Here is a 26,156-nt window from a genome sequence, read left to right as displayed (position 1 = left end):
GTCTCATTTAAAGCCAGTTGGAATTAGTCATGTGATGTCCTCCCTAATGACCTAATCCAGTCCAATCACTTCCCACATCTAAACACCATAGCTGGATAAAGTTTCCGTGAACATAAGAATATAGGTACCAAGCCCCCAACACATGCACCTTGAGGACACATTCCACTTGAAACTCAGTGTTCAAACCATAGCAGTGTATCTTCCCCATTGTGCCACAAATTCCATAATTTCCAGCCTCTGAAATAACGGCAACTTGAGAAAGTATTTTTCAGTTTTCTGAAATGTGTGAATATTTAATTTTTATCTTAATAAGGCTAATTCATATTGGGCATACTATGTGTTACCAATAGAGTATCAGAAATACTAAAAAAACAAACAAACAAACAAAAAAACCTCCTCATTGCTGCAGCAGCAAAGCACAGGGTCTCTCCTTTGAAAACATTTCCAGAGACCACACAGTTATATGATAACATAAAAAGATAAATGCTTGCGTATTGTCTTCCAAATTCACTGAATACTCCAGAAGCTAAACATAGAAAATGAAATTCATACTTACAACAACTGGCTGAGTTCCTTCATTTTTTAGTCACAGCAGGTTCAATGTTTGACCTGTAAAGCTAATAAAGACCAGAGACCTCACTTTGTTCTTGACAAGCCCTGTTGAGCTCTTTGGTTGCAGTTCAAGCTGAAGAGCATTCCTAATAAGATTTTTTCTAGCTCATTTTCTTGCAAATGAAATCTCTGCTTTACTTTGTCCTTAGTTATGTAAAATAAGATCTCTAACCCCAGGTAGCTGTTGCTGAATGCTGTAAGGTTTAATTGTTCAAATAATCCTTAAAAGCTTCACATATCAAATGCTTTTTTATGCTTATAATTTGAGCAACAGCTTGATTATTCTTTTATGGGAATTTATCTGTCAGTTCCCTGGGTTTGATTCTTCATAATGTTTTTTAACTAAAGGAAATTGGCTTGAGTGAGAGATTTGAGTCTACTCTGGGTTATGATTTCTACATGGTCTCTTGGAGGTATGTTTGATAATATTTTATGGTGATTCTCCACATTTGTAAATAACTCTATACTTCCTAGCATTTGAACTCTTGTGCTTTTTCCCAGTGAAATTAGTGTTCTGAAAATTAAGATCCAGGAACAAATCCTCAGTCAACCTTATAACACTGCCTACTTGAGAATGTCTTCACATTCATCATGGGCATTTTGCTTCACTGTATTTTGAATCCTACTGTCAGCCAGGTTGTTTTTATGTTAGCTCACAGAATGTGTCTCAAGATTGCTTCCTGTGAATTGAGTGGCCCTTTTTGATATTTTTGTTACAAATATTCACTTTTCTCAGAGCACTTCTTGTCTCCTAAAGAAAAATTTTAGATCCATTTAAGTATCCTGCACCTCTTTCTTTTTATTGACTTCTAAGAGTTTGGAGCATATAAAATCAATGATGTGTACTAAGTGTTCCATCTAATCCAGATAAATTGCTTCCACTACTTCACCTTTACCTAACTGTCCAGCACTGTCCTCCAAAGAACCCAAGCATGCTAGGCAGATGTTATATATCCTGGCTGAACCTATGCTAATTTTCCAGCATATTGAGCTAAGTCAATACTAAGCTTGGAAGAAATTGAAGCAAATATGTGGAGGAAAATATATTTGGCTTTATCAATATATCACATGATTTAATCTGAGATAGGTCACTTATGAAACTAGTAAACACTACATACACAAAGGGGTATGTGGATGGAAGAAAATAATCAAACAGTGAACATATACTCTGTCTAGTACTGTAACTAGGTATGTTTACGGGGTTCTGCAAGTACAGGCATCACTAAAACCACATTTAGCACCAAGTATTTCTTACTGTGACATCTGTGGGCTCCAGAACTTTATTTTATGTGGTTTAATATTCAGAAATTATCAAGAATATTTAATGATGGTTTTGTTGGTTTGCACTGTTTGTATTGGTTTTCTAGCCACGGTGACAAGTTACCACAAACTTGGTGGCTTAAAACAATACACATTTAATCTTACAGTTCTGAGAAAATCAGAGGCCAAAAATCGGCTTCTCAAGTCCAAGAACCAGGCATTTGCCACCCTTCATCCCTGCAGAGGCTCTGATAGAAGAACCCCCTCCTTTGCCTTCTCCTGCTCCTAGAACTGCGCTTCTTGGCTCATGGTTCATTCCTCACCTGTAAAGCTGGCAATATCCATTTTGCTTCAATAGTCACATTGATTTCTATCTCTGTAGCCAGACTTTCCTCTGCCTTCCTTTTATAAGGTGACATATCTGATTACATTGAAGCCCAGGAAGATAATCTTGAGTAATCTTTTCATCTCGAGATTTTTAAAGTCATCTGGTCAAAGACCTTTGTGCTAACAAGTAAACATTCACAGATTCCAGAAAAGAATATGGATTTCTTTGGGAGCTATTATCCAGCCTACCATGTCTCTGCAACAGCTCCCAAGCACAGAATTTTATTTTCTCCAATTTGCACTGTGAAATGAAGACCACACAGCTTACTAAAGAGTGAATCAAAACATTTTTATGGTGAGCAGCTATCAATATTAAGATGTCCTGGTGTTAAATTTTAAAATCTGCTTCCTCAGGAGCTCATTTATCTTATCCATGGTAAACAGAGACAATCTCCTGCTCTAATTCTTCACTTCTAGCATCTTGATTTTGAAATGAGCCTTGGTGTTATGGGTTAGAGGGTTAGGTCGTAGCTGTGTCACTGGGGTATTCCATATCAGAGCTCTGGTATGAGTCCTGGCTTCTTGCAGATGCACCTGGGATGATGATTTGAATGCTTGGGTCCCTGTCACCTATGTTGGAGACTGGGATGGAGTTCCTAGCTCCTTGGTTTGGTTTGATTCAGCCCTAGCTATTGTGGACATTTGAGGAGTGATTTGTCACCCATGGTAGTTTCAACTAAAGTAAAAATTTGAATTCCTTTATTTGTTTAAGTCCTAATTTTAAGGAGAATTATTTACCAGTGATTTCTGCTTTTTATAACTATTTTCTTTTTAAATGTAACATGTAAATGCCAGATTGTGTTTTGTTTGTAAATTGAAACTAAATGTCTAAGGTTACTCACAAGAATTTTCTGGAGGGAAACTGGGAGAACACTCCAAGACAAAATAATACCATGAATGGAGGTGAGATACAGTTCTTGCATCACCTACTATGGGATCTGACTGTTAAAAAACTGAATCCAGTGTTCCCTGAACCACCAGGTACATATTGTGCTGTGGTAACTTATTTGTTTTCCTGCTATGGTCTGAATATTTTTGTCCTCCACAAATTCTTATGTAAGCAATTAAAACATTGTGATACTGTCAAGAGGTAAATCCTTTGGAGAGTTGAATGTGATTACTGCCTTTGCCTCATCTGCCATACGAGGACACAGAAACAGACCCCATTATTAATCTCAGAGTAAGCCCTTGGTACACCAAACTGGCCAACACCTTGATTTTGTGTTCTTCTAACCTCCAGAATTGGGGGAGATTAATTTCTATTATTAGTAAATTACCTAAATTTTTATAGTGGCTTAAATGCAATTATTTACTCCCAAGCAGACTATAAAGATATCCTCATGCCATTTCACTACAGCCCTAACTCCCAGCACTATGTTTGGCATATGATTGCAAAACAAATGTCTGAAGCCACTTAGATTGAACTGAATAGTAAGATGTAAGTTCTGAATTTGATCAGAATGAAAATGATTGCAATTGGAGGATTTAGTGGAGGGAGTCATTCTTGGATATGAATTAGAATGATCTGCATTATTGAAATACTTATTAGTGAAGAGGGAAATTTTTATTTGCAAATGTTGTTAATAATGAACAGTAAAGGGGCATTCTGAACCAAGGAGATAAATTAGAAAAGATATTTCTACAATTCTGAACCATGATAAGGAGAATCTGAATTGTGGTTTTCTTAGTTCATTTGGGCTCCCATAACAAATTTCATAGACTTATTTTCTGGATGTCAGAAGCCCAACATCACTGTGTCCGCATGTTTGGGTTCTGGTGAAGCCCCTCTTTGTGGGTTGCAGTGTGCTGACTTCTTGTTTTATCTTTGAATGGTGGAAAGGATTGGTTGGCTCTGTGGTGTCTTAAGGGCCATTCATGTAGATGTCACCTTCACAACCTAATTACTTTCTAAAGATCCTAACACCAAAAACTCCTAATACCAACATATTAAAAGTAAGGTTTCAACATATGAATCTAGGAGGGACACACTCAGTCCATTTTAATGATTAAACAATGAATGTGAAGAAAAAGAAAGTCAAAGGCAGCAGGTAGAAGAGAGAATGAAATTTTAAAGGAGAAATGACTAGGCTAATATTGCAAACTATATATTTTAACATACTTACTTGCAAGGTTGTTATGCTTTTATATGTCTGGATTTATTCAGTTTGAAGCAACATCCATAATTTTGTTCTCTTGATTTTTGAAATTTGTTCATGACTTGATGTAGTCATTCTGAAAATTGAATTTTTAAAATCATATTTTACTAGGCCAAGTAGGCTTCATATCATTTTATTTATTGCAAGTCAAACTATTTCAAGTTACGAGTTGCAAGTCACTACATAGTCATACTTTTCTGTATTTATAAATTGTAGCTCTAATATTATTTTCCTCTATTGTTTCAAGAATATATTTAATTTGGTCAAAATCAGATCCACTCAACTACTAATACTGGCATTTTTATTGCGTCTGATAAATGTTATCTTGTTTGTTGATGTGGATAAATTAAATTTTCTATTGGTACCAATCTCACTCTGTATAAATGCCATTTTATTAATTTAGTTCCTCTTGGCCCAAATAATTCTTTCTTGTCATACATCTATATAATAATTTCTGTACTAAGATCAAATGATAAATCATTGAATTCAAGAGGTATTTGTTTAGCACATACTATGCACCTTGCATCAGAGAATATAATGTATATATTTCAATATGTTTTTCTTCATTCAGTTTTCAGTTTCCTAAATTAACCTTTTCCTTCAAAATGGCCATGTGTGTTCCATTTCTATGCTTTCACATTGTCTACTAATTGAATGATCCTACTGATTATTTCTACAGTCTCCTGTGAAGGAATTTCATGACTAAATTACATAGATGTATTTAATCAAAACTTTGGCATATTTTGGCAGAAGAGATGTTTTATCACTGTACAGCTTTTTCCAACTTCATTATACTAGTTCATGAATATCTTCTATTTCTATTTTTCTTCTGTTTTAACCCAGAAGATACTTCCTTTAAAATTTTGATTAATTTGAGGTGTTTTCTTATTATAGTTTTTATGTTATCTTTAAGCTTGATTTTTTAGCCACTTTGTAAGCCAGCTTCAGAATTGAAAGGATCCTGATATTAAAAAATGCTAGCACACTGATTCATTAATCATTTGGTATGTATTAAGAAAAACTAAAATACAGTATCAAATAATCTAGATTAGATAAGTCAATGATAGATGACATCAAAGTATAAATTGACATATTACTTAAAAATATTTATGCATTTATTTTTGAAAGAGAGAGAGAAATAGAGATCCCCGATCTGCTGGTTCATCCCCAGATGCCAACAGCATCCAGTACTGGGCCAGACTGAAACCAGTAGCCTGAAACTCAATCTGGGTCTCCCTTGTGGTTAGAAGAGACCCAACTTGTTAAGCCATCACCTGCTTTCTCATTGGATGCACATTAACAGGAAGCTGGAATCAGGGAAGCACTGGAGTCCCTAATGGAATACATGCATCGCAAGCAGGGTCTTAATCACTGCTGCAAATGATCTTGTTATTTTCAATGAAGTTTAAATATATAATGAAATAATGATTTTATATATCAATCTATTTTCCAGGATGCTATAGTTTTGAGATAATTTTTGAAATGACTTTTTTAAATGAAGGACACTTTCTCTCTACCTTCAATTGCTTTCATTGTTATGAACATTGAAATAATGAAACATTTTTGGTAAGAGCTTCTTTCCTTAAAATTTATTTTTATTTGAAAGACAAAGTGACAGTGAGTGAGGATGAGAGAGGGAGAGGGAGAAAAAGAGAGATAAAGCAAGTGAGAGAAGATTCCTTCATTTGCTGGTTCACTTCCAAAATGGCCATAAAGGCGGGGACTAGTCTAGGCAGAAATTAGGAGGCCACGGCTTCATACACGTCTCTCAAATAGGTGGCATGGACTCAGCTACTTGGACTATCATCTACTACTTTCCCCTGGGGTAATTACCAGGGAGCCAAATTGAAGTGGAATAGCAAGGACTTGAATCAGCTCTTTGGTATGGGATGTTGGCATTGCAAGCAGTGGCTTAACCTGTTGCTTGCTACACTGGATCCAGGGAATTTCCTGTTGGACACAATATATTAACATTTCTTGCTGATTAAACATAACAAATTATCTTAATTGAAAATTTGTATACTAACTGATTTTGGCCAATGTTTTTATAAACATCTATTCTTTAACAAGGAAGATGAGCTATAACTAACAAAGTTTTTGATCATCCTTTTATAGAATAGTGGTGGTGCCCAGGGAAGAGTCTAGCTGAATATTCAAAGCAAGGGGAGTTTGAGGAGGAGCTGCAGTGCAGGTGATCCCTAAGAAAGTGTCAGCATTTGGTGTATGATGGGAAGTAAGGCTAGTATATATGATGGGGCATGTGTGTATCAAGCCTGCAGCCATTTTGTGTCAATACAGAAGGGGCTGGAGTTTTAATGGTGCATGGGTGTGCTAATATTGGGTGCCAGCAGCCCTATTTTTCTCCTAACTCATAGCTAATCTGCCCATGTCAAGAGGAGTATGTGTGTGAGTACCAGTGGGCCTGGGAGCAGGATGTTTACATATTATCTGGCTCTTGAAAGCATTGTTTCATGTATGACAAGGGGAAAGAAAAAAGTAATTTTATGTATGTAAAGGCTATCATATAACAAAGGAGCACAGGAAAATAGAGCCATATTATGGTTGGGTCTCTGATTTATTTCCTGAAATTATTAGTCCAAGGTAAGGAGATCGATCAGACCTAGGGATGAATATGTAGATTGTGGTAATGTAGTTATGTGGCTACTTGGTGCTCAGATCCAGTAGCAATTAACAATCAAATATTCTTGGGAATGAACTGGTGACTTCCTTTTGCTACATTAGAGGTGACTGTGCCATTAAAACCATTGGATTATTTGTAATAACTCTAGGCCAGAGAGGAAATTTTGCTCTATTATCAATGACTTTAAAATCAGTTTCAGAACCTCCTATTTCCTCTGATGTCAATCTTCTTAAGCTTTCTTCATTGCGGCTTTTCTAGTTTATAACGTTCTGTTCTCAGTATTTTTATTTTAGAACACTGCTGGAACACTGAAATAGCATTCTTAGCACTCCACAGTGACAATGCTGATGATAATAGCTAATATTTATTGAACACTTACCATGTACCAAAAGATGTTCTCAAGGTTTTACTTAGAATTTGAGTAACTCATTAATGTGCTACTAGAGTCCCCTTTTACATATGATAAAACTGAGACACAACATAGTAAAGTGCTTAATGTCGTACAGGTAGAAAGTGTCACAGGTGGAATTAGTAGCTTGAGCCTAGACTATGCTACATATTGATTTATTAAATTGGGGGGAGAGCAAAGCACAAAGAAGAAACTTTGCACTATTAAACCTCTTCCAATAAAGTTCATTTCTGAACACACTCCTGCATTTGGATTAACTGCACTTCTGTGGGTTTCTGTGGCCATCATTTTTAAAAAAGTGTCACCAAGACTGTTTTATTACTAGACAGTATAAATATATTTTTGGGTTGATTCACAACTAGATGCATACCTTTAAGCCATAAATTTTTTATTAGAGGGTCCCCTAAAGCATAGCAACAAAATATTGAAAAGAGTAACTCTGGCTTACTATTTTGTACAAATGATTAAGAAAATTTTCACAGAACACATAGAGATCTGTAATAGGTGTTAAGAGTTCATCCCTCTTTTCTCCTAGGAACCATATCCAATTTGGGTAGTAAACCAAGGAAGAAGTAGGTAACTGATAAAGAAAATGCCTTCATCATGGGCAAAAAAGAACTTTTGCATCACCTACAAGAGATCTTTAAAAATTTAATGGAAGTGGTGGCATATGATGCACTGCCCACATCCTAAATTAGAGTACCCAGGTTTGAGTCTTTGTTCTGGTCCTAATTTAAACCTGCTGCTAATGTGCACCCTTGGAGGCAACAGGTGATAGGATTAGTAGAGGGACCCCTGTGGTTCTTGTGGGAGACTTGGATTAAGTTTTGGTTCCTGGCTTTAGCTTAACTCCTCCCTGGCTGTTGTGGGCATTTGAGGAGGGAACCAGTGGATGGAAACTCTCTCTTCAACTGTCTGTCTCACACTCACTTTCTGCCTTTCAAATAAATGAAATATGTGAATACAAATTTAGAGTTACATGGAAATGCACATTACAAAAAAACTACTTGTGCATTCCAAAGTTTTGTGCACTGAAATAAGTAAAAAATTCCATTGTCTAGTAACTCCTTGAAGTACCATCATCTTTAACTTGCCCAAACATAAGTTTAATTATAGGGGTCAGTTGATGGTTACTGAAAAAACTCTCTCTCTCTCTCTCTCTCAATAAAGGATGCAAAAGTACCAGGGAAAGGTAACTTAAAGTGAAGTATTTTCTTCCGAGAGGACATAAATGCAAACTTTAGTCATTGCCCTAATTGTCTTGAATTGAAGTAATAAAAATCCTGAGTAAATGAGATTTTTCATCCTGAGATTGAAATAATTTTTTTTAGCTGACCCAGTTTCTTTTTTATCAGGTAGTTTAAATCCTTTCATATTCATAATATTGTATCCTAATACAAGACATCATTATTTGTATATATCAACTGTTGAAACTACTGTATGGACTTTTACAGTTCATTTCTACTAAGTACTTCTATAATAAAAGAGAATATTAACATAAAAATAGTTTAAATGATGAAAAGGTGCAATCACATGGTAAATTTTATTAGTAACCCAACACAAAGATGATTTTACTTTTCATGTTGGTTGTACATAGGCCCCATGATATTTAAAAGTTTTCATTTATAACTAACATCACTCAGGAAAATCATTAAAACTTGTCAATTGCTGGGCTTAATTATATAATTAAATAGGGAACAAACCGATTGGGGAGGAACTACAACTGTGTTCTAAATACAAGAACCATCACAAGAAGAAACTTGTATTGAGTATTAGGATATCTCAAACTGTAGATAATTGACTCATAGCTAAGTAATAATACCCAGATAATTGAAATAAATGTTGTCATAAAATTTTAAAAGGTAATAGATCAAAATTCCATCTCTTATCTAAATAAATAATTCAAATCTAGAAGTTTTGATTTATAAATCTTAATGTTCCCTGTACAAAATAGCTTATTGTTTTATTGAAAGGTCAAAAGGAAAAAAAAAGCAGTTTAAAATTAATTTGTATTGTGAAGTGTTCAGTGAAGATTTACATTAATTGGTGTATTACAGATTTCAAATTCTTGAAAAGCAACCCATGTCTTTAGACAATATGCATTTTATATCATGGAGATACTAATTATAAACCTTACATTTCAACTGAGAAGCCCCACTGGTTTACTATAAAATAAGGTAGCAATAGGAAATAGTTTTAAATCTCTTCATTTGAACATTTAAAAATGTTATGATACTAGCAAAAGGAGGCCTACTTATGACATTTTTTACTTAATAATAATTTTAAGGCAGATATTTGGTTCAGCTTATGTAGTTCTTTGTCAACCTGACAATCAGCATGTATTCATTTCTTCTCCTGGGACATCCACAATTACCAAGTATTTTTTTCTCTGTTGTCTTTCACTTACATTTTGAATGAAAGGTTAGAATCAAGGAAAGTCATGCCACTCTGGTCCAAGGCCTAGAGACCTTCAAATAACCCTGCGTTCAAATGCTTAACTCGTTATGACCTCCTTATATAGAATGGTTGTTCTGCCTAGTGTTGAAATCAATCTACATTGAATCCATGGTATTTATCAAGTAGAAGGATCTAGAAATCACATTAAAAATGAAATATGTTTTTGAAGAGAATAACAGAAGTGAAGCAAGTAAGACCAGGTGTTATGTTGAATATTGAATTGTAAATGAAGTATTAACACATAGGTACTACATTAGTATACAAATTATAGACATTCATTGTTTTTCCACATTTGAGGCTTCTAAAGTGTATTTTTCATCCAAAAAGAATTTTTATTGATTACATGTTATCATAACATATTGTATACATTGAGTTGAGTAAAATACTGGTATTCATTTCACCTGTTTCTTTTACCGCCTTAAATATGGCTGCTAGGAATGTAGAATTACATCTGTAGTATATGTTGAAAGCTAACATGTTAATATAGAAGCTATCTAACTCTTTTGTAGTTGGGAATAACTCTATGTCTTCCATTTTCTGTAAATGTTCAAGTTGCCTTGTAACCCCTTTTTTTATTAACAAATATTTATGTTGAAGAAGTCTGACATGATAAAGACAGCATCAAAATACAGGAAGTCTTTCAGTGTCTCTGCATACCCACCATACTAAGAAGGACAAATAGATTCTCACTTGTGCCTATTCTGAAAGATTGGTAATGATTACCTGGATTTCTCTGTAAGGAGAAACCTTAGGTTGAATGTGATTCAGAAAAGTGAAAGATTATTAAGCTGTTTCTGCATTGGGATCTTGCTATATACCATCTGGCAGTAAATCCTTGATTTTTTTCAAAGGATCTCAACAGATTTTTATATTCAACTAAGACAATATAATTCACCCTTTCCCCTATAAAAGCATGTACATACAGATTAAAAGTAAGTACTGGTATTTGAATACTGGCCCATTTGCTCATTCACTAGCTAAGAAATTCACTCCATATTCTGCATATGATTCAAATTTGGGTCATAGGAAAATTACAATTTACCTTAAAGCACTTTCAAAATAGATCATAGATTCCATAAGTCTACTTTCATAACCGACTTCCAGAGTCATGGACTTATACTCTCTCTTAGTATTTTGTCCAATTAAACAGTCTTCACTTACGTGGAGCTAAAATATGTGACTAATTGAGGAAAAAGTATTTCAACAGAGGACAAATAGAGTCCCTTTATTCTTTCTATTAATTGGGAACATTGCCCAGTGCACTGCCTTGTAAGCACATGACAAGGATGTCAGCACAATGAGGTATTAGGGATGAAAGTAAGATGTAAAACATCAGACAGTTTTCTATAGCTTTTTCACTGAATGGGAAAGATGATAACACCATTAGACAAAAGCACAATGTTCTGGAAAGCAGATCCAATGTCTTTATCACCAGTGTAATCTGCCATATTGACTCTTGGACTCATATTGTGCAGAGAGCTGTAACAGCCAGGCCCACACTTAGGCAATGAGATTGTGCAGGTTCACCATGACCCAGCCACAGCAGATAGATCTGGATGGTTTGCACTCACAGTTGGCATGAGATAACATTGATAGGATATTAAAAAACAACAACAACAACAACTGATGTCACGCTCCCCTGAGCCATGGCGGGCTTGTTTACTGCCTAGAGTAAACAGCTCTCCCACCAGAAGCTGACAGCACTTGGTGATGATAGTCCTTTTCAAAGTGATTTAGGAGGCTTTTGGATGTGCTTCCAACAGTAAGGAGACTTTTCTTACTGTATGTTGTCATTTTTGTGTGACACAATGATGTATTTTTCCATGATGCTGTTAAAAAAAAAAAAAACTTAAGATTTGATCAATTAAGTCCTTTGTTAGATATTACAAGGGCTCCTTTTAAAATTTGATTGGCACACATGAAAGCAATGATAATGGGTTGTACCTCATTTGATCTGGGAATATTCATCATGGTGGTACGGTGTACAAGGTACAAAGAACATGGCTCTTGAAGTCAACAGATTCAAATTAAAATCCTACAGTATCACTGTCTGATTTTATATACTTTAGTTAACCTTTTGAGTTTCAGGTTCCTTACTTAAAAAACTGAGATCTTGCTATATATTTTTTGGGTTTGTTTTGAGGATAAAGAGTACTTGAAGAGTCCAACTGGCACAAGCAAAAGTTCAGGAAATCAGGGCTACTAGTTTCAGCATAAGTATGTGATCCAGAATTTATAGATCCATTATCTCATTTGAACAGTTTTATTTCCTGTTTACATCTTTGTCTTGAGATAGCAGACCAGAATGCAGACTTGATTACACCTTCCAGCTGTATTTTAATCAACTTTATAGAGTCTCTTTCTTTGTTAATAAATTACAGATAGGCACTTCTTAAAAGCAAGTGCTATTCTCTCAGTTGACATTCCCAAACAATTTTTTAGAGAATAGAATTTATGTAATACTATTGAAAGTTATGTTTAATATTTTTTATTTCACTGTTTTTTCAGTGTGCCAGATTAAAAGGGTGTAGCAAATGCTGTAATCTTGTATGTTGCATATTCAGTCTGATATCTTTGAATAGCCTCATCACAAATATGGTGATATTTACACAAACTGGTTTCATTAGTGCAACACTGGGATTATGATTCAATTTTTTATAAACTTTTCTAAATATTTATATATTTTACTTGAAAGCAAGAGTTACACAGAGGTAGAAGGAGAGGCAGAGAGAGAGAGGTCTTCCATCTGCTGGTTCACTTCCCTGTTGGCCGCTTCGGATCTGAAGCCAGGAGCCAGGAGCCAGGAGCTTCCTCCAGTCACCCATGCAGGTGCAGGGGCCCAAGGGCTTGGACCATCTTCTACTGTTTTCCTAGGCCATAGCAGAGAGCTGGATCAGAAGTGGAGCTGCCAGGACTCCAACCAGTGCCCATATGGGATGCTAGCACTGCAGGCAATGGCATTACCCGCTACGCCACAGTGTGATTCAATTTACAATGAGAAAAACTTTCATATGCTGCCTCACATAATGTAAGTGTATTGGTTTCTCCTTATGAAATACTATAAGGTAGATTAAGGAGTTTGCACAGAAATTAACAACTAATAAAAATCCCTTTAGACTGGAACATAGACTGGAAAAGAATGGAAAGTTAATTGTTTCTTTTTATCTAATGGCAATTTTATGTGAGGGTACTTCAAAGAGTTTGCAGAAAATGGAGTTAAAAGGTAAATTTATGTTGCTGCAAAAAAGTTCATAGAAAAATGTGAAAATATTTGCTACCAACATAAGCTTATCTTTTACAACTCAGTATGTTCATATAATTGCTTTTATAATTTTATATATCTAGAATAATATACTGTAACCTTCTTATTATATACTTTTATACTTTGTAAATCCCTCTCATACAGATTTTTTTATTTTGTCTTTAAAACAAGTTTGAATGGGATAATTGTTATAATATGTTTTAGATGGAAAAGTAAGGCCAATGAGTAATACAAGTTGCAAATCTGGATTTGAAACAAGATGACATGCACATTTATGAACATTTCACCACACCAGGTTACCTTATGAAGGGCTATGTTGCAATCAGAGAACTCATCTCCATGTGGGGGTTATTTCTAGTCCAAATATTCTTTCCTTTATTCTTAGTCTTCAGGCACACATATGCACACATATTTGAGGGTATTTCAGAAAGTGTGTATAATCATGGCATTAAAAATATGTTTAGGGGCAAGTATTTGGACTAATGATTAAAAAGTAGATTAAGATGCCTGCATCCATGTCTAAGTGTGGCTGAGTTGGAGACCTAGTTCTGCCTTCTAATCCCAGCTTCCTGCTAATTCTAACCCTGAGAGGCAACATTGATGGCTCAAACACTTGAGCTCTTGCTCCCATGTGAGAAACATGGGTTGAGTTCCTGGCTCCCAGTTTTGGAGCTTGCTAGCCTAGGGATGCAGTTGCCCTTTGGGGAGTGAGTCAGTGGATAGGAACTTGTTCTATCTATCTTCTTCTTCTTCTTCTTCTTCTTCTTCTTCTTCTTCTTCTTCTTCTTCTTCTTCATCATCATCATCATCATCATCATCTATTTATCTCCCTGCCTCTCAAATATTGTCACATAAAAATTATTAAAAAGATACATTTGTTTTGATGTCAAACAATTTAAAATCTGGGCATAAGTTTTCATCATATGCATTTTCTGTGACCATTTTGAAGAATCTTTTTGTGTATGGATTTCAACATTTTTTTGCACTAAACTAAATTTACCTTTTAGTTTCCCTTCTCCATTAAATATTCAGAGTATCCTTGTACAAACATGCATATACACACATACAGTGAAAAATAAGGGAATCAAAGAGTAGAAGGTATCAATGTGTTTCAAAATAAAATAAAATACACCTTTGATTTTATCCTTATTTGTGTTCTTGTCATTGCATGTTTATGTATTTGCAATTATTGTATAAAATGTAGCTAATTTTGAACACTGGACAATCAATGTTTTGTTTTGTTTTTTTGTTTTTGGCTGTTCAAGCTGCGATTTTATTTTATTTTTATTTATTTATTTATTTTTTAACCACACACTTATAATCAATGTTTTCTAATGTTTCTTTTTGTGAAAGTTGATATATGAAGGAAGATGCAATGGCTCATATAAAGAAGCAATGATTCCTAGACTTTCTGCTGTGATGTATTGCCTCTGATGAGAGATCTGCTCTCCAGTCTAATCATAATGTCTCATAAGTGACCTATATTTTAAACCATGGTGTATGTGTGTGTGTTTGTGTGTGTGTGAATGCGTGTGTGTGCATGTTTGATATCACTACTGGTCTTTCCCATCAGATCCTGAGCAACACAGTCATCCTATAAAATGGGAATAATATGTGAGAGATGCTCTCAATTCTCAGGCTTATTCAAGGATCATAATGAACTCTGTATCAAAGGGATTTGAAAATTTTAGTGTAATTTCTAAGCAGACATCAGTTTGATATAGTGTGAAGGCATGCATTTTAATGTTGGCATCAAATAAGATTCCATGAATTTTTTACAAGCACTTCAGACTTGATATTTATTCCATCTTCTTCACTAATAAAGTGATAGTACAATATTTTAACATATATATGTTTAATTGTAAATAAGATATTTCATGAATTATAAAGCTCACACATAGTTGAATAATAATTGCTTTTACCACCTGTCTTTTCTTTCTCTTATATATGAGGAACCATGTATTATTTTGAACCCACACTAGCAAATTTTGTGTTTCCTAATAAAAATATTTATTGAATAGAATAAAATTACTATTAAATGCCCAAGTAATTTACATAGAAAGTTTAAATGATGGCTATTAATACTACTTAAAAATAATGTGCAAAGGGGAATATTTTTGAAAAAGAAAGTAAAAATACATTTTATGAATAACCCCTGCTTTTTTGATAACAGAATGCTGAGTTTATTTATCATGATGTAGGAGACTTCCACATATTTATTATTAAGGTTTTTATTTATTAATTTTATTTATTTACAAGGAAGAGAAACAGGGAGACAGACACAGATTTTCCTTCCACTGATTTACTCCTCAGAATGTCCACACATGTCCAGCCCAGACTAAAGTAATGAACCTGAACTCAGTGTGTCCCTCCCATGTGGATGGTAGGAATTCAAATACTAGTGCCATCACTTGCTGTTTCCAAGGTGCATGTTAGCAGAGGGCTTTAATCAGGAGGAGAGCCAAGACTCAAACCCAGGTACACTAATAGAGAGGAAGGCATCCCAGGTGGCATGTTAACCACTAAGCCCACTATGCCCCCTTTAGGATATTTTTAAAAAATTTACATGACAATCTGAATGCAAAATTTTTTTCAATTGTTTATACTTGTTTCTTTTTGAATATTTTAGTTATTGATCTTCATTGAGTATTCAAATTGGCTTTTCAGTGTAATTGTATTATTTTTAAAACAAGTTTATGTAATTAGCTATTTTTAATCACAAGTACGATAGATTTAATCACATCTGATTCTTGATAAGCAGATCACTTCACTGGCAGAAACAGTGTAGCTCTCTAAAAGCTAAAACATAGATGAATTACTCTGGAATGTTTCTGGATTCTTGCTTCGGCCAGGCTAAGCCATGCTAAGCCATGGTTGCTGTAAACTTCTGACTGAAGCAGAGGATAAGATCTCTCTCTCTCTCTCTCTTTCTCCCTCCCACCCACCCTCCCTCAAATCAATAACAAAAATTTAAATGCCAAAAATGGAAATCAGAAACACTTGATTATATCACATGTAGTAAAACATATGCAAGAAAATGCAATTTTAGAAAATCAAAGTAGAAATTATATAGCTATGGGAAAATTTTGAAGATATACATTATTGAGTTGCCCACATATATATTTTTTGTATTTCTATAACTACTTTATATATACTACCGGGGAGGGACTCACTTATTGAGTTAAATTCTAGAAGTTGCATTTAACATAATATTTACTAGATACTAAAGTACACATTAGAATTAAGTCCTCTATATTTACCTTTGAATTTATTTATTTGAAGAGCAGAGAAAGAAAGAGAGAGTGCATAAAAGAATCTTCTATGTGCTGGTTCACTCACTCCCCAAAATCTCAGAGCAGTGTGGGCTAGGCCAGGCTGACACCAGGACTGTGGGACTCAGTCAGGGCTTCCCATGTGAGTTGCAGGGACTCAAGTACTTGAACCATCATCTTCTACTTCTCAGAGTGTGCATTAGCAGGAAGCTGGTATCAGAAGTGGAGCTGGGACTTGATCCCAGTCACTCCAATGTGGGATGTGGGCAACACATGCAGCATCTTAAATGCTGCACCAAATGTCTACCACTTCACAATTTTTTTGTACTTTTTCAAATTTGTAATATGCTGTATAAACTATGTTGTCAGTATTAGGCCAAACACACTTCGGAAATATGTACATTCTGTGACTGAATTATTTTTGTCATTAAGCTAATATGGGTAAGTTTAATGTAGTAGAACAATTGCAAATAGAAATTTTCACTAGTTATAAGAAGGAAAAATTATTATCTTGCACAAAAGTTCAAATAAATGAAAATAGAACTGCAACAAAAGGATATACTGTGAAATGACAAAATTGAAACTCACAAAATAAAATCACTTTGTGGATGTTTTCTAACACTGCCTGCTTTGCTCCTACTTACCTGAATATCATCAAGATTGACATCAGTCTTTGTTTTTGTCTCTTTCCATTCTGTGTATAGAGACACAAATGTTTCATGTTTATGCACTTCATTTTGCAAGAGCACTTCACAAATCCTTACTCAGTTCCAAAGCATTACTGAGTGGCAGAAGACTAAAATCATTTTCTTATCTTTGTAAATGTCACCTAAGTTCAGAAGATGTTTTTGCCATGCTGGAAATTGAAGTCTAGAGTACAAGTGTTTTAAAATGTCATTCCTGATTTTGAAGGATAGAATTTGATGCTTCTTTCTTCTAAGGAAATTTTAAATATGTTCAAGTGTCTTCTTAGTCATTATTGAATCCAAAAACATGTACTCAATCCTTAGATCATTGTTCTAGTAGCAGTTTTGTCAGGGGATTTTTTTTTCTTAGATTATGTGTGTGTGTGTGTGTGTGAGAGAGAGAGAGAGAGAGAGAGAGCGAAAACGAGCAAGCGTGAGTGCTCTAAGCTCAAAAATCTGTTTCTTTTTCATGCAAAAAATTGAAATTGCACTTACTGGCCTTTCCTTTCTTCTCCTCTCCTTCTCTCTTTTCTTCTTCTTTGCTCTCTTTTCACAAAGGACCAACTTCTGATCCAAAGATGGTATCAACCATTGTGACCCTGAATATATGAATGATTTGCTAATCAGGAATAATGAGAGAGTTAGGTTTTCCAGAAATGCCATAGCACGTAGCACAGACTGGTGAATTCTAGAGCCAGAAGTCTAAATGAAGGCACTGTCAGGTACGAATCTCCTCCAGCCTCTCTGCTTGGATGGCAAGGGGCATCTTCGCCATGCAACCCCTAGAGTTTTCCCTCTTTATACATGCACACTTGTCTCTTTTTGTGTCTACATTTCCTCCTCCTAGAATGAAACAAATCACATGGGATTTGGTGGCACCCTAATGGCCTCATTTTAACTTAACTGCCTCTTCAAACAATCTATCTTCAAGTACTTTCAGATTCTGGGATTCTGGGAATTAGGGCTCCAAAATATGAATTTTGAGGGGACACACAATACTATCCTACAAAATAAAATTACACAACCATCTAAAAATAAAATTGCAAAAAAAATTTTATTGAAAGAGATAAGTGATTGCCAAGCAGCCAAATCCCAAACATTAAACATGCAGGAAGCTAAAGAATTTGAGAATTCATTAAAAACATCTCATAGTGATCCAGAAAGTTTTAGGAGAGTGTCATTACACTAGCCAATCAAAGTCTATAATGCAGGTAATTGTCTTACAGTCTATTTGACATTCAAGAATAAAAGGAAGAAGAATGTGTATTCAGAGGGTACTGATGGCTTGTACAGAAGCTTGACCATGCAGCCAAAAGGCAAGAAGAGCTTGATGGTAGTTTCCTAGCCATCTCCTGGGTGAGATCAATGTGAAGGCATTGTTATTTTCTTAACTTTTCAAAAAAAAATTTTTTTTGACAGGCAGAGTAGACGGTGAGAGAGAGAGACAGAGCGAAAGGTCTTCCTTTTCCATTGGTTCACTCCCCAGTGGCCGCTCCAGCGGTGCACTGCGGCCCGGCACATGGCACTGATCCGAAGCCAGGATCCAGGTGCCTCCTCCTGGTCTCCCATGCGGGTGCAGGGCCCAAGGACTTGGGCCATCCTCCACTGCCTTCCCGGGCCACAGCAGAGAGCTGGCCTGGAAGAGGAGCAACCGGGACAGAATCCGGCGTCCCGACCGGGACTAGAACCTGGAGTGCCAGTGCTTCAGGTGGAGGATTAGCCTATTAAGCCATGGCACTGGCCTAAAATGTTTTTCTTTTTTTTTTTTCTAATTATTTAAAAGTCAATAAGACAGACCTGCATTGAGGCACAGCAGCACAGCAGGTTACATTGTCATTTGTGATGCTGGCATCTCAGATGAGCCTGGTTTGAGTCCCTTCTCAAACTTTTCTAGCTCACTGCTAATTCATCTAGGGAAGCAGAGGTAGGTGGCCCGAGTACTTGGGCCCCTGCCACGCATGTGGGAGACCCAGATGAAGTTCCTGGCTCCTGGATTCTGGCCTGGTCTAGCCCTGGCTGTTGTAGCCATTTGGGGAGTGAACCAGCAAATGGAAGCTCTCTTTCTTGCTCTCTGTCTCTCCCTTTCTCTGTAACTCTGCTTTTCAAATAAATAAATCTCTCATGTTATTTTTTAAAGAGACAGACAGAGAGATTTTTCTGCTGACTGGTTCACTTCCAAAAAGCCTGTAATTGCCAGGACTGAGTCAGGTGGAAGCTGGGAACTGGGAACTCAAACTGGGTCTCCCACATAGCTGGGCAGGGACCCAGTTTCTTGAGCCATTGTCTGCTACCTCCTGGGAGCACATTGGCAGGACACTGGAATTGAAAGCAGAGTTGGGACTGGAACCCAGACACTCCCATTTGGGATTAGAGTATCCCAGGCAGAATCTAAACTTCTATACCACTGGGTCCTGTAGCAATTATTAAATTCTCTAGGTACTAGAGAAATATGTCCTCCCTCATGCATATGACTTGATTCATCAGGCCTCAGAGAAGTCACTTTGCAATGGAATTGTCCACTCTTATTTTATTCTGATTTCATTTTTGACAAGAGTAATTCATTCAGCAATCCAATGTCTCATACATCTTAACAATGAGAATTTCATGGAGAGAAAATATAAATATTTCTGAAACAAGCAAAGGAAGTCCCCAATTGCAAATGAATAGACTGACTTTTTGTTTGTTTAACAAGCAAACATGAAGTCCAATATAGTCTTGCCAGATTAGTTGGCTTATCTTTTTGGACTGTTACCTGTTGTGCCTGTGACTTTAACAATAAATGCTGTTAAGTCTTATTCCTTCTATTATGTGAAAGAATTGCATCATTGAATTCATAAATTCCACCATCTATTTATAGTTTTCTTTTCTATGAAATCTCTAGTTCAAATTTAATCTATTATCAAATAGCACGTTGTTTACTCTCCAAATTCCACACAATATCCCAGGACTGAGGCAGGCCAAAACCAGGAGCCTGGATTTCAGTCTGGGTCTCCCACATGGGTGACAGGGATGTGATTACTTGAGCCATCACTGCTACCTCTCAGGGTCTGCAAATGGTAAACTGGAATCAGAGCAGAGCTGAGACTCAATCCCAGGTAATCCAGTGTGGGATGTGGACATCCTAGCTGGTGGACATGTTGACCACTAAGGCATACCCCTGCCCATATGGCATTTTTTGATAAACTGAAAGAGCTGCTACTGAGGTTACTCATGCTTGCTCTAACTTCCTTCCCTGAACTGCTACTCATTCTTAGATTTTTAAAAATTTCTCTTCTAAAAAAAAGATTTATCTATTTATTTATTTGAAAGACAGAGTGGCAGAGTGAGGGAGAGAGAGTTCCCTTCCATCTGCTAGTTTACTCCCCAGATGCCTGCCATAGCCAGACCAAAGCCACATGCCCGGAACTTCATTTGGGTTCTCTACATGGGTGGCAAAAACCCAAGTACTTGGGTCATCATCTGAGACATATTAACAGGAAATTGAATCAGAAGTAGAGGAGCTGGGACTCAAAACAGCACTCTGATATGGGATGCTGGTGTACCAGGAAATGGTTTAATCTACTATTCCAAAATACCTGCCCCAAACACTAACTTTGAATATCCAAGGGCAGAATAGATATGAACTCCTCCAAGAATTTTCCTGGCTAATCTTGATAATGTTCAGTTGGACTCATTCTCAGTCACTACTGCATAGAAAAATAACAGTCACTGCTTGGGGTCAGTGGATATTTATTTGTTAAACAAAAGAAATGATTCAATGAGTCAGTCTTAAATTCTATTTCATAGCTTAAGAAAAAAAGTTAACACTATATTTTATATGATATGTATTCATATATTTTCATATTTTAAGTAAGCATTGACTAAGTGTTATAGACAGTCCTTGGATAGACCTTTTCCTATTATGTACACAATTTATACATATATACTTTCTGCTATTTGAGGCCAAGTGATTCTTGGCTTCCCATACTTTCCTCTATTTGAGGCCAAGTGATTCTTAGCTTCACTTGTCAAAGACTTACTTCAGTGATTCTCCAAGTGTTGTACCCAAAACAGCCTCATTAGTATCACTAGAAAATTATTAGAAATGCAAATTTCAGACCAAGACCACTGATTCAGAAAATCTGAGACTAGCATCCAGTTATAAATGCTTAACAGATTTTCCAGCTAGCTCTGACGAATACTTGTCTACCTAATGAAAAAGTTCCAATCAGAGTGGGCAGTGGAACAGTTCAGATGCCACTTGGACACCTACATCCTCTATCAGAGTGTATAGATTCAAGTCCTGGCTCTGCCTCCATCCCAGATTCCTGCTAATGGTCAACTTGGGAAGCAGCAGGTAATGGTTAAAGTGCTTGAATCCTTGCCACATATATGGGAGATCCTGAATGAGTTCTGGGCTCCTTCTTTTGGCCTGACCAAATCATGTGCATTAGAGGAGTAAACCAGCAAGTGGAAGATATCTTTCTCTCTCTCTCCTCTATCTCTAGCTCTTTGCCTTTCAAATAAAATGAAAATACATAATTTCTTTAAAAGTTATATCAATAATTATAGCTATTGAAAATTAAGAATAGCATTACCATTAAATATATTTGAATTTCTTTAGTGATTTTGGTAATTACATGTATAATTGTAAAAAATCCATCTGACAACATATCTGATTTATAATTCCATTTATTGATCTGGCATCTCACTCAGACTAATCCAAAAACCGGGATGCCTGACTTCTCAGTTAAAAGTTAACATTTATTTAGGTTAATTTCCTACTACCTGGATGAAAAGCTATTTCTCATTATATTTCTTTGGTATCGGACAGGAAAAGAATGAAGAGGAAATGACAATAACCCCATACTAATTCATCAACCTTGCTGTCATTTCTTAAATATCATTTTCACAAATACATTATTATAGAGCTGTGGTAGAGGACAAAGGGATGATTTGGCAAGCTCTAAAAAGACTGAAATGTCGGAGAAAATATTTTGTTCCGGAATTATGACAGATTTATGCTATGAATAAATGTTTGAAATTCAGACAATATATGTCACCCTTCTTTGTGGCACAAAGATGATAGAATTATAAGAGAGAGACTTCATTGTTTCTACACTATGACAAAAATATGGGCCAGTTTTGAAAAAGGAAGGAGTAGCATGTATTATTGAAGAAGCAGGAGCCAGTGATTGAATACCTTCCTACATTTTATCTCCACGTGTAGTGAACTCATTTGTACTCTTGTTGCCCTACAAACAGAACTGCAGTCTGCAATGTGATTATTACCTAACCTTTGAAAGCTGTCTGTGTTGTCAAAACGTTCCTGCTCAATAACATACTATACTTAAAGAACATGGCTACGGCCAGCGCCGTGGCTCACTAGGCTAATCCTCCGCCTGCGGCACTGGCACTCCGCGTTCTAGTCCCGGTCGGGGTGCCGGATTCTATCCCGGTTGCTCCTCTTCCAGTCCAGCTCTCTGCTGTGGCCTGGGAGTGCAGTGGAGGATGGCCCAAGTGTTTGGGCCCTGCACTCGCATGGGAGACCAGGAGGAAACACCTGGCTCCTAACTTTGGATATGCGCAGCACCAGCCATAGTGCCCATTTTGGGGGTCAATCAACAGAAGGAAGACCTTTCTCTCTCTCTCTCTCTCACTGTCAAACTGCTTGATTAAAAAAAAAAAGTGGCTACTATCCTATTCAGGGACATCTTTCTAGTTTAGACAGAGATTCTTGACTTTTAATATGGTGTATCACTTTCATTTCTTCACTTAAGACTGGACAGTATTTTAATCTTCTAAAGAAAATGTTGAAGAAAACAATCAAATAGTAGTGACTGAATACTTTGTGAGTAGATATAAGAACCATTGTATATAAATACACAGACAGAGACCAGCACTGTGCCAAAGAGTGTTAAGCCACTACTTGCAAAGACAGCATTCCATTTGGGTGCCAGTTCAAGTTCCCACTGCCCCACTTCTTATACAGCTCCCTGCTATGCCTCAGAAAGCAGTGGAAGATGGTTGATGTACTTGGCCCCTGCACATATATGAGAGATCCAGAAGGAGCTCCTGGCTCCTGGCTTCAGCCTGGCTTGGTGCTGGCCATAGCTGCTGTCTGGGGAGAGAAGCAGCAGATGGAAGATATCTCTCTCCCTCTCCCCCCCCCTCCCTCTCTCTCTCTCTCTTATGTAACTCTGCTTTTCAAGTTATTTCAGAAATAAATAGAATTCAAAAAAGTTGTGTTCTTTTAAGGTATAACAAATAACTTCATCCTTTTAGGTTACTTTTTTATATCCCAACAACTATGGAGAATTACATTTCATACAAGATTGTCTTGGATATTTCTTATTTAAATATTGGTAATTCTGACTGAAAGCATATTTGCCTGAAAAAATAAAATGTTAGAAATTTTATGATATTTTGTATTTTGCAGTATCAATTGTATCAATTTTTTGTGACAAATTATTTCTAGTATGAGGGATATAACTAGAAAGAGAGCGTAATTTGATCCTTCTGTGGAAGACATGGCATGCTGTCCAAGTGATATAAAATAAATTTAAAGTGGTTTGAAATAATGTACTTTTGGTAGATATAAACAAGTTAATTTAAATATTAAAATGAACTATAAAACTTTTGAATTTCAAGGTGTGAACTATTCTAGTTATTATTTAATACTAGAGTTTAGCTAGTCACTTTTAATTGGTAAGAAACAAAAAATACACAAAAGAGAAGAATTTTAAAATTGTGATCAAAATTTTATAGTAACTATTCATATAAGGGTACTTCAAAAAGTTCACATATAATGAAATTTAAATATAAGTTAATTTAATGCAAACCATTTTAAAATGCATATTTATGAAGGATTCTATAAATTTATGGAAATTGCATATTGGGTAAAAATTAGGTTTAGATTTCAAAATTTTTTGCCCTAGTATAAACATTTTATTGCATTTTCCATGAGCTTTTTGAAGTGCTATCATATTTTCAGGTCCTGCTCTTAGACTTTTTTTTTATTGGAATTGATAATAATTATATAATGTTTTCAGTAAAAATTCTTACCCATTTTACAGCAACCACTGAAATACATATAAGTACATATAAGTACATATAAGTTTGAAGGGATGACATGTATCACCAACTATGCACATATGCTTACAAAGATTGTTTATATTTTAATTGGCATACAAGCCATTAATGCAAAAACTCTATTAATTAAAAAAGAAACTATACATTTTCTTACAATACTAATATAGCATACATTCATATCTTGCAGATAATATTGAAAAGTTGGAATTTTTTCATTATGGAAAACTAAGATAACATTAAAGTTTGGTTATAATAGAGACTTGAGGTTTTTACTATTTTTCTGGTACCTTATGTTTAAAATACCTTACACCTTGGGAAACATAAATCAAAAGGTAGCAGGAGGATGTACACAGTGTACTTAACAAGGCATGCTGTGAGCCCAAGGGAAACTAATTTGCACAATTCTTACTGCTGTTTTATTGTGGAAAAGATAAAGATTCTCTGTTGCAGAACAGACAAAACTCAGTTATTTATATATATATATATATATATATATATATATATATATATATAATCTAAAACCGGTATTTTAAGACATAGCTGTAATGCAATGGGTAGCAATCAGGAAACAGCTACTTTATTGCTATTTAAGTTAGCCAGAATGATTATTTGCTTAATTTGATTTAAATGCAGACGTCTAAATACACCATTTCCCAATATAATATTATGTGACTCTAAAATGTTCCATCTTCATCATTTTTAAATTTGGGATCACAGACAAGTTACTTGACATTTGACTCAGTAAATTTTTAAAAAAACATTTATGCATTTCATTTTGATTATTTTCATCTACTTGATAGTGAGGGAGGGAGAGGGAGAGAGAGAGGTTGAGAAAGAGAGAGAGAGGGAGAAATTTTTTTTGTCCGCTAATTCATTCCCCTAAGTGCTAGCAATAGCCAGAGCTGGGCCAGGCCAAATCCAGAAACATGGAATTCCTTTTGGATCTCCAACATGGGTGGCAGAGGCCCAAGCATTTGTCTGCTGCTTCCCATGATGCATTAGAAGGAAGCTGTAGTAGAAGCAGAACAGCACAGACTGGCACTCTGACATGGGATCCAGGTGTCCCAAGCAGCAAGGCAATGTGCTGTAACATAATGCTTGCTCCTGACTTAGTAAAATGTAAATCATAATAACTTCCTCAGAGTTAACTGAGAAAATGAACTCAAAGCACTTTGTATGGAGCTTACTATATATATGGCCACTTAATGAATGTCAGCTATAATGATTATTTTAATATTACTCTATGCGTTGAATAATGCATTGGAAAATACAGGAAGATTTACATGGAAATTTGTATATTTCTATTAAATTATGAGACTATGTATTCAAGATATTGTTTGATTACAGCATAAGAAAAACTATACCATACCAGCCATAATGCACACAGCCATATGTAAGCATTTAAAAACAAAAATTGGCCAGGTAAAGGCAGGGGGCATCTCTAACAAGAAATTTACAGTTCTGCCTGCAATGTTGCTGACCCTACTTGGCTGTCCCCTCTACTGCAGTGGTCACTTTGGAAGTTGGGCTGAGTGAAGGGCTTTTCAGCTTGGAGCCAATGAGATCTGTGGCTCTGACCTGGGCATCCTTCGATTCCAGGGCAGGTCCATTTCCAGTGATCCAACTCTTGGCAGAGCTGCCAGGGCTCTTCACAAGCTGACTTCTGCTGAAGCCCAGGCTTACCACATTGAAAGCCACTGCAGTGGACTGGCCTGTTGGGTCTCCTTGAGGGCAGATCACTGTACAGATCAGCCATTAATAGGCCTGCCACCCATTGCTTCTGATGCCTAGCTTTCTTTTCCTCCTGGTTTGTGTTAAAGCAGACCAGAGGATGCAAGTCAAGGGAGTGCCCGTGTCCCATCTCTAATCTTTGGTGGCCTGAACTACAAGTCTCTAGTCACAGGCATGTTCTGTAGTAGTTTTTCTAAGGTAGACAATGCCCA

General features: G+C 36.0%; 1 protein-coding gene across 1 annotated transcript in view; it reads left to right on the top strand.

Moving 5' to 3' along the window:
• CCSER1 (coiled-coil serine rich protein 1) overlaps positions 1 to 26,156 on the top strand; it is a 1,228,673-nt gene that overhangs the window by 1,066,395 nt on the left and 136,122 nt on the right. The gene's annotated exons all lie outside the window — the stretch shown is intronic.

This window comes from Lepus europaeus, chromosome 8, assembly GCF_033115175.1.
Source record: "Lepus europaeus isolate LE1 chromosome 8, mLepTim1.pri, whole genome shotgun sequence".
In the NCBI taxonomy this organism is placed as follows: domain Eukaryota; kingdom Metazoa; phylum Chordata; class Mammalia; order Lagomorpha; family Leporidae; genus Lepus; species Lepus europaeus.
Note: the sequence above shows the minus strand (reverse complement) of the source record. Positions and strands in the feature narration are given on the sequence as shown.